This window comes from Protopterus annectens, chromosome 2.part1, assembly GCF_019279795.1.
Source record: "Protopterus annectens isolate FY-2018-M chromosome 2.part1, PAN1.0, whole genome shotgun sequence".
NCBI lineage: Eukaryota > Metazoa > Chordata > Ceratodontiformes > Protopteridae > Protopterus > Protopterus annectens.
The window spans coordinates 376,790,826-376,800,065 of NC_056729.1; the positions used below are offsets into that span (position 1 = coordinate 376,790,826).

At 43.9% G+C, this 9,240-nt stretch overlaps 1 pseudogene; it reads right to left on the minus strand.

Moving 5' to 3' along the window:
- Positions 1 to 7,024: 7,024 nt before the first annotated feature.
- LOC122794848 lies at positions 7,025 to 7,625 on the minus strand (annotated as a pseudogene).
- Positions 7,626 to 9,240: the final 1,615 nt, after the last annotated feature.

A 9,240-nucleotide genomic window follows, 5' to 3' on the forward strand; every position in this document is an offset into this window, starting at 1 on the left:
AAAGCATCACAGATCATACATAGACAACTACCATTGTGCAATACTGCCTTTCAGTTTGTTGCCTGCTACAGAACACACTCCCAAACTCAGGAATCACACTCGGCTTTTGTGGGAACTATGGAGAATATGCAGGTCTCCACAGACACCATTATATTTTGTGACTTCATATATACACATATTGACTGGGGATACTACTCAAGCCCCTACATCCTCACCCAACAGTCACTACAATTTATGGACTCATATGCTTTGGCAAAACCAGTCAGCACAGCCACAAGGAGGAATACATATTGGACCTGCTCATCACCAACATGGGGACTCTATGTTCCACACCAGAGATATACCCCTCATTGGTAAGGTCAGAACTTACATGTATCTCACAGGACATACATATACCCTCCACACACCCATCCTGGGTAATCTTGGTGAACTTCTCATGAGCCATCATCTCACTTCACCGAAGCAAGGTGGTATCCTTCAAAGATCCTGAGACAGTGGCATATATGGCTCACTCTGCTGCATCCTTTACATACACATTCTATGGACACCTAGTTGACTGCATGGATTGTGCTCTCCCAAATAAAAACAAGACCCACTACTACAATGGCAGCGGACCTGCCTGGTAGACCCCAGCCATTAATAAGCTGTACAATATCAAGAGGACACTACTACATGATAGAGCACAATCCCAGACAGGGAAGGCATCTGTGATCTGTACTAGCAGACAGCTACAATCACTCATGGACTTTTCTAAGGGCCGCTTCTACCAGACAATTGCACCTGACACGTAGGATCATCACACAGCCTTCTTCGGTTATGTCAGGAACCTGGGTGGACACTCACTTATATGCTGTGAGTTACTGCATACTGACTAAACCTACCCTGAACCCACTGGCATTGCCTACATCCTGGCAAACAGGTTCAGTGCAGATGTCTCCCACCCATCCCCCCTAAGGAGCAACTATCCATCCCAACAGAGTATAACCTCCCTGACATCACACAGTAACAGGTGAGTGCTGCCCTCCCCACAGCGTACATCACAGTATCAATGTGACTAGATGGTGTCCCAGCCTGTACCATACACAAGCATCATGACAAACGCAACCCTCACATTACATCACTGTTCAATATCGGAGTTACCACAGGATATGTACCCAAGGAATGGCGTACTGAGACAGTGGTCCTGCTCCATAGAGTTGGTGCCACAACGGACCACAGACAATATTGCCCTATAAGCCTATGTGGCCTGTTCTGCAAAGCTATGGGGCATATTGTCATAGGACTCCTACACACAGACATCGGGAACCTACAGACACTGTGTCCTACTCATTTCAGCATTGTTGTGGGCAGATCTTGCCTCTTGAACCTGTAGATATTCTTTAAATGGCTAACAGGTCCATTGACATAGGGACGGCTATCCACACAGCCTACCTGAACCTTGCAAAACCATTCAACACAATAACCCACTGGGCCATTATGCATAGGCTCACCAGCGTCAATTTGGACACATATCTCACACAATGGATTGTTACCTAGATCAGGGATAGCACCCACATGGTGAGGATTGCAGGTGCCATGTCTGACTATACACCAGTTACACATGGCATCACACACAGCTTGGTCCTGGGATCTCTCTTGTTCAGTATATATTTGTCTTACATACAGGCTATCACAGGGGGAATATGGCTGATCATGTTTGCACTTGACTGCAAACTGGGTGCCATTATCAACTCTCCAGCTGCCACATGCATACTCAATCAGAGTCTCACAAAGATGGATGACTGGTGCCTGAGCCATGGCCTACAGCTAAATGCCATTAGTTGCATAGTCATCCCCTTTGGGAGTAACAACATGCCCACACATTACCACATAGGTAGTACTCCATTACATACGGTAGGAGTTGTTAGTGGTTTGGGGACATCACTTGTTCGTACTGTCGCCTTTAGCATGTACATTGCCAAAGTGGTTGGACACACCTGCTATGTGTGCCACCTTATCCCATATGGTTTCACATCTAGATCGAGTGAGGTCATTGTGCCCTTATACTCATCACATCCATGCTTGGTTACAATGCCACATTTGGGGTGTACCTTACCTGATGCCTGCAGCAACTGTATTGGCCACGGACGGTCCTCACCAAGCAGATCTAGGGACTCACACAGATGCCCTGTATAGTTCAGATGCAGTAACTCCAGCTCTACTCAGTCACTTACCACCTACTCAGATATGATGTGTGCCTGTTGTTTACAGCTATACCCAAACCAGTATTACTGGACATGCTCCACCTCAGGATATCCAACTCCCTTGGAGCTACACACTGCAGGGACGTATACCTCAGCACAGATGTTAGTAGGACATTGTGGAGGGACAGATTCTTATCCCAGTGGCTCCACTCACTACAGAATTTAATCCCAGTTTCACATAGGCAGAGCCACCCACTGACCATCTACTGGAGACATCTTGACGACTGTATGGGTGATTGTATATTTACCCCTGGGATATCCTCAGTATCCCTGCTAGACAGAGGCACACTAGCATAAACATACATGGGCTATCATGTGTGACCTACTATTCACACACACAGTGTAGCAATGTGACAGGGTTGCGAAGTCCAAACACACTCTGGCTAGGTTTGTACATGCCCTAGGGCAGATAGCTTAGTATCAAACTCTGAACCTGTGCTTATGTTCATGATGCACAATGTTTATTGCTGATACTGTTTGCAGGTCTTTATCATATTTGCTTTACCAGTTTCCATGAAGAACTTCAGTATCTGCAGAACATATTTGATTATGTCAGAGTTCCACTATATTATAGATGTGTCTGTTGTCATATAACTGTGTGCACAGGGTGAATTGCTGTATAGTGACAGATTCCTGGGTTAACACATGCAACTGCCAGATATGCGTGGCCCACTGCTGTACTCAGACATAGCCTAAGTGTGTGAGCATGCCCAGTTCTGACATTACATGTTTTGTTGCCTGACATTTGTCTCATTTATTCAAGTGTGTGAGCATGCCCAGTGTGAACCTTCAGTATGTTGCTGAGGTCCACTACATTTGCTGATGTGTGCGAACATGACCAATATTAACATTTATACTGTGTGTGTTGGAAGTCAGGTTCTGCTCTCACTGCAGGACTCACCTTTGTGTCATAACTCAACAAGGATTATGCTGTGCCTGCAGTGTTTCCATGGAATACTTTGCATAGACTTATCAACATTCCGTCATACAGATGGACCACCGCAATACTGTCATGGTTTAGTGGTTCAGTACTTTGGCTATAGTGCACAGTATCCTGGGTTTGAGGTCCATCACTGCTTTATATTTTCATACTGAGCAGACCAGACTGCTTAAGGGCCTGTTAAGCAAATATGAGCATGTTGGCTTTTGTTCAGCTATGCCCTACTTAGACCAGGCTTGTCCGGCATTGCTCAATATTCACCAACATTGCTGGACATTGCCCAATATTACTGAACCTTGACCACAGTTGTGCTAACTGGTGTGTGCGATTTTGTTTGCATATACTACATGGTGGAAACTGCTGTTTAGCACTGCTTTATATTGCTTAACACATGGCATTCATGCTTTAGGTGGTGTTGCAGGGCTGCCTATGTTGGATGCACATACTACACTCCCTGCACATGTTTGGAAGCAGGTATTGTCAACTTAGGCATCCCTTTTACTTTATGTGTGAGTTGGAGAGGGGTATCATTTCCAGAGTTCCTACTGAGCCAGTGTATGTGCTATGCGTTGCCTCTTTGCCAAGGCCAAAGCATACTGGGCACACCTCCTTCTGCCTACTGGGGCAGGCTCAGATTGTTCCTCCTCTGAGTCACGCTCTGCCAGTGATGGCCTTGGCAATGGTGGGGGGGCTGTCTGGCCCAGGCCTATGCTGGTCCTGCTGCAGCTGTTTTCACAGGATCATATTATGTAGCATAGCACATACCATGACAATTTGGGTACATGTAGTTGGTGAGTACTGCAAGGCTCCACCAGATGTGTCCAGGCACCGGAACCATGACTTGAGCAGCCCAAACACATGCTCTATTACATTATGTGTTTGTGCGTGTGCCTCATTATGGCATTCCTGTTCAGGTGTGTGTGTGTTTCTGATGGGTGTCATCAGCCATGGCTCCAGTGCATAGCCAGCATCCCCCACTAGGTGACCATGTGGGATGTCCCCACTGGCAAATGTCTGGTACAGCTGTGTCAGATGCCAGATATGGGAATCATGGTAGCTTCCAGGGCAGCCTGCACACACATTCAGTATTATGCCCTGGGCATCACACATGACCTGGCAGATGATGGAGGGGAAGCCCTTGCGGTTGAAGTAGACACTACCCCGCTCGCCGGCTGGTGCTTTGATGCATATGTGCATGCAGTCTATTGCACCCACTACCTCAGGGTATTCCGCTATTTGCTGAAAGAAACGCATATTGCTGGCCAATACCTCACGGGAATTGGGGAAATATACATGATCACCGACATGTGCTGCCATGGCATCCAGGAACTGGTGTAGTACCTTGGATGCTGATGCCTGTGATATCCCCATCATATCACAAGTTGGTCTCTGGAAGGTACCGGTTGCTAATATTCTTAGGCCAATACATACCTTGGTTTCCACTGGGATGGGTTCCCCTCTGTTGGTTCTGTGTGTGAGGCATGGCCTGCACAGCTCAACAATTTGCTGCAGGAGGTCTCTGTCCACTCTATAGTGCTCCACTATCTCCAGCTCATGTAGTCCCTGGTAGGTTACCCTGGGCCTGTACACTCTTCTCTGTCTCCTCACTGTGGGTTGTCCAGCAGCATTTCCATTGTCACCACCCTCAGCATGTTGCATATGTCACCTTATAACAGCAGTGGCAGCCCCTAACTTTTCTTTGTCTCAGTAAAGCTTTTTCAGTTTTCACTTCTTTTAGCTTACTGCAGTGTCTGTTGTGAGAAACATAATGGACTGTTGTTGGCAGAGTTTTAAGTGCTAGGCTGGGCTGGGTTAGTGTACTGCCTGTGTAATTGCCTGATTCTGATTGTTTTCACCTGCTAGCTCTGCTAGAACTCCCTGGTAGCTTCCTACTATTTGTTGTGCTTCCTTTTTCCTTTCTGTTTCCTCATGGGGGGGAGCGCCATGCACACAAGTGCAAACACACTCACAGCAGCTAACACGCTCGCACACATGTTTACACGGACTAAATCTTGCTTATTTGGGTTAAAACACACACACCAGCGCAAACACGCTTACAACTCTTTACACAGCCTTATACATGCTTACTCCAGCTTAAAAGTGCGCACTCACGCTTACACACACGCACTCTGTCTTACTCGCATTTACACACGCGCACACCCGCGCACACGCGCGCATGCACACTCAGCAAGAAACTTTGGTGTTATCCACGGTATACACCTTCCATTTCTTGGCTTTCCCTAGCCTACCTGTTGACACACCTCTTTCCGTGATGTCTAACTGACAGCGGACACATGCCACTCTGCTCCAATGAGCTTCACTTCTTTCGAACATACCCCCCTCGTGATGTCACCTATCTTCTACTCTGTTACTCCCTATATCCTACTCCTACACTCCACTGACTGTGCTCATTTGCTATGTAAACTAGTGATTCACTATCCTAACACTCATTTATATAGGATTGCCTACTAATGCTTGGTTACATGTCTTAGACTGAGCTTCCCCCCTTAGCAACCTCTACTCGGTGGCCATGTTGTCTTCAGCCTGCCATTCCCTTGCATTGTACATTAACAATTTCAATAAAATCCACATTTGTGGGTTATAATTTTTAGTATTCTGTGTTTTAGAGCACAGCCCATTTGCACAGTGCTGTGCTACCCTTAAACATCGGAAATTGGCGTAAAAAAAAATTTATTTTAATTTTGCATCAGGGAACATTTCCAATGGCCATATATTTGGCCATTGGCATGCTTCCTGCACTGGATGCAACCTTTATTTGGAGCTGTCACGGCTCCGTTTTGCTATTTGCAGAACGGTACTCAGTTGTCAATTGAGTACATTTCTGCAAATAACACTGCTCTTACTCGGACAGGTTCAGGTTTCCTGAATCGCAAATCTACCTCATTTGCATGCCTTTCACCTGCAATTGAGGTGATTTGCATGTCCCAGCCCTGTCCGTGTAAGAGCCATTTTAGGAGCTCTCTTACATACCCCTACAGTCTGTTCCTGGATAGCTCTTAGACTCCATGCAAGCCATCGTGAATCTGGCCCAAACAATACTAAACTGATCTACCAACTGAGAGTGGAACACAAAACACTGTCACAATTAAAAGTCCGTTACAGCCTCATATCTGCTGTCACAGGCAGCTGCCCAGTCATTGTCTCCTTATACCAAAATTAGAATATAGACCCTCAAATGTCACACCTCTCTCAGCATGCAACATGCTCTTACTACTGAAAACTGTCCACAAAATATGTCAGTTTTCTTACCTTCACATCTATGGTCTCACTGCTCTGAACTCCTAAACAGATTCCATAGGCTGCCAGCCACAGTACTATTCTTATGTCTGTTAGATTTCTATTCAAAATATTAAATTAGAACTCTGCTCACCATTGCACAGTAAACTACTAGCCATAACTACACCATACACCCTCAGAAAAAAACAGTGATAAATCATTTCTACTAAAAAGACCATGATATGGTTTAACCATAAGTGTAAAAGCTTTCGCAAAAATTGTGTCACCCTCCTGCAACCATATACCTCATGCTATGGCTAAGGCTGGTATATTTTCAATTTACCACCTCCTTCAAGATCTGAAGTCTATAAACTATGGCTCCTTCTTGGATGCCTAAGACCAAGCCCTCGACACTGCACTTTCAAGGTCCTCAGATTCATGTTCCCACGTTTCTTTTATTTAGTGGGAAATCTTGTCCTCCATCATCCCTAAAGAAAGACCGGATTCAGAAAGGTGCCCATTATGGAACTGGTACTCCCACAAATGCAATGGTCCCAGTGTTTACTGGTAAACATTGGTAAAAAAACTGGCAGTTCTGAACTTACTAGCATATTTCTGTCTCCCTGCACTTCCATACATTTAAAACATGTGGTCTGTTAACGTTTAACCTTGAGACTTTATTCATGATGGTCAGCTGTATCAGTTTAGCTTCAGTTAGTAAGAAACTATAGTTACTGTCATACTTAGTCTTAAACTTGAGGCAAGGAACTGTAATACATATATCTGTTACTGAAAAGAAACAAGTCTTGGATACTGTTAGACGAATTTTGAAGCCTTGGACATTTAGACGCATTTGGACTCCATGAACCTTCAGTTTCTCATCTTTAGACTATCCGTTCTAAACAAGGAACTAACAAATGTTCTTTCCTTGCTCTCCCTGGAGCTGAATGACTTCACCATATTCTGAGTGTTCAATTACACTACCTTTACAAGCAAATTTCTTTTTGAAGACCTTGACTATATTCTTTTTATCATAATCATCAGCAATTCCCTTGTACTGTTGTAAAGGTTTTCCAGCCATTTCTCTGTTGAATTCTTAAATGTATGTAATGTACTATCCCTGCCAGAAGCAGATCATCACCCTTACTTGAATCGGCAAAGGGATCAAAGGATGTGAGGTTTTGAATAGCTGACACATGATACATTTCTCTTTTCCCAGAGGTGACGTGATGCAATCTTGCTTGATGGAAGACAAAGATGCGAAACCAAAACAGACAGATGACTATCAGTGTTTCTTTGTAATTAAATGACAACTTATTGTGTAACTACTGAGAAAACAACTGCTTTTAAAAGTAAACTAAAGGTGCAGATATTCAAAGAGATAGAATGCACACAAATGTTATAGAGACAACAGTTACTACACCTCTGACATATGTGCTAGCCTAACAACCTACCTATATTAGAGATGCTGTCTGAATTTTATAGTAAACGACTATCGAGTACTGTATTGTAGTCAATGAATGAGCATGTCATTAGGGTGTTATGTGATTCTGGCTACATTTCCTATTCTTGTGGTACTGTTACCACTGTAATATGAATTTTAACTTGACTGTATGTTGAGATGTATGCCTACTGCTGTTTGCGCAGTGATTTAGAAGTCATTTGTGAGTCCAGATCATGGCTGAAATGGGACAGCTGAACAATCCACCTACCTGGGTAACAGATAAGTAAATGAATAACTAAAATACCATCTAATCCACACCATATAGTTCAGAAATTAAAATAAACACACGTGCTTACACACATACACACACACACACACACACACACACACACACACACACACACACACACACACACACACACATGTATACACACACACACACACACACACACACACACACACACACACACACACACACACACACACACACACACACACACACACACGATAGACAGACGCTGTCAATAATATTCTCTAATGAGACATCCTATGGTATAGCATAGGTGAAAATCTTCTTTAAAAGGTATCACAAATTGGTATCTGTTAGTTTAAGACTGCTTCTCTATCTTCAGGAGAGAACTGTACCTTGAATTTGACCCAACCACATTTGCTACATGAAAGCATAGCATTATAGTCATAACATTTACAACTGATTTCCTTTTTTTTTTCTGTCAAAACATGCCAGACATTTTCTTTCTGACATTCTGAGAAATTAGTTGACATATGTTGTGGACATTAATTTCACTTGGTTTTCTAAGAAGAGGTTAAATAGTTCCCAGGTGGAAACCAAATATTGCTGTAGCTATATGTAAGAGGTCATGTGTGCCAGTTCTTCTAAGGCAGTTGACAATGACAAATTCGGGGAATTCTAGCTTAGGACCCATCCTTAAAATGTTAAGGAACATAGTTCAGTAACAAAACTTACTTCAATGCAATCAGCACTTTGGCAAACAATCTCTTTCTCTCTCTCTCTTGCTGATTCTCCATCTCCACAAACATGTCACTGTCACTATATTAAATCCCTCAAAAATTAAATCTCTGATACTAAACAAAATGCTGGCAGTGTCAATGGTACAACAGGAAGCACACTTGCCATGAGTTCTGCTTCTGCACCAGGGAGATGGATTGCTGACACTGCAGTGAAGCAAAAGGGGGGTGCTGCACTCCTGAATGTGTCATCCTTTGGGTAAGTCATTAAACCGAGACCTCATCTGTTTGAGATGGTGGCAACTCAGGTGGCTGTAAAAGATCCTGTGTCATCTATCAAAAGTGTAGAGGATGTTCCCCAATGCTCTGGCCAAATTTTCCCATATAGT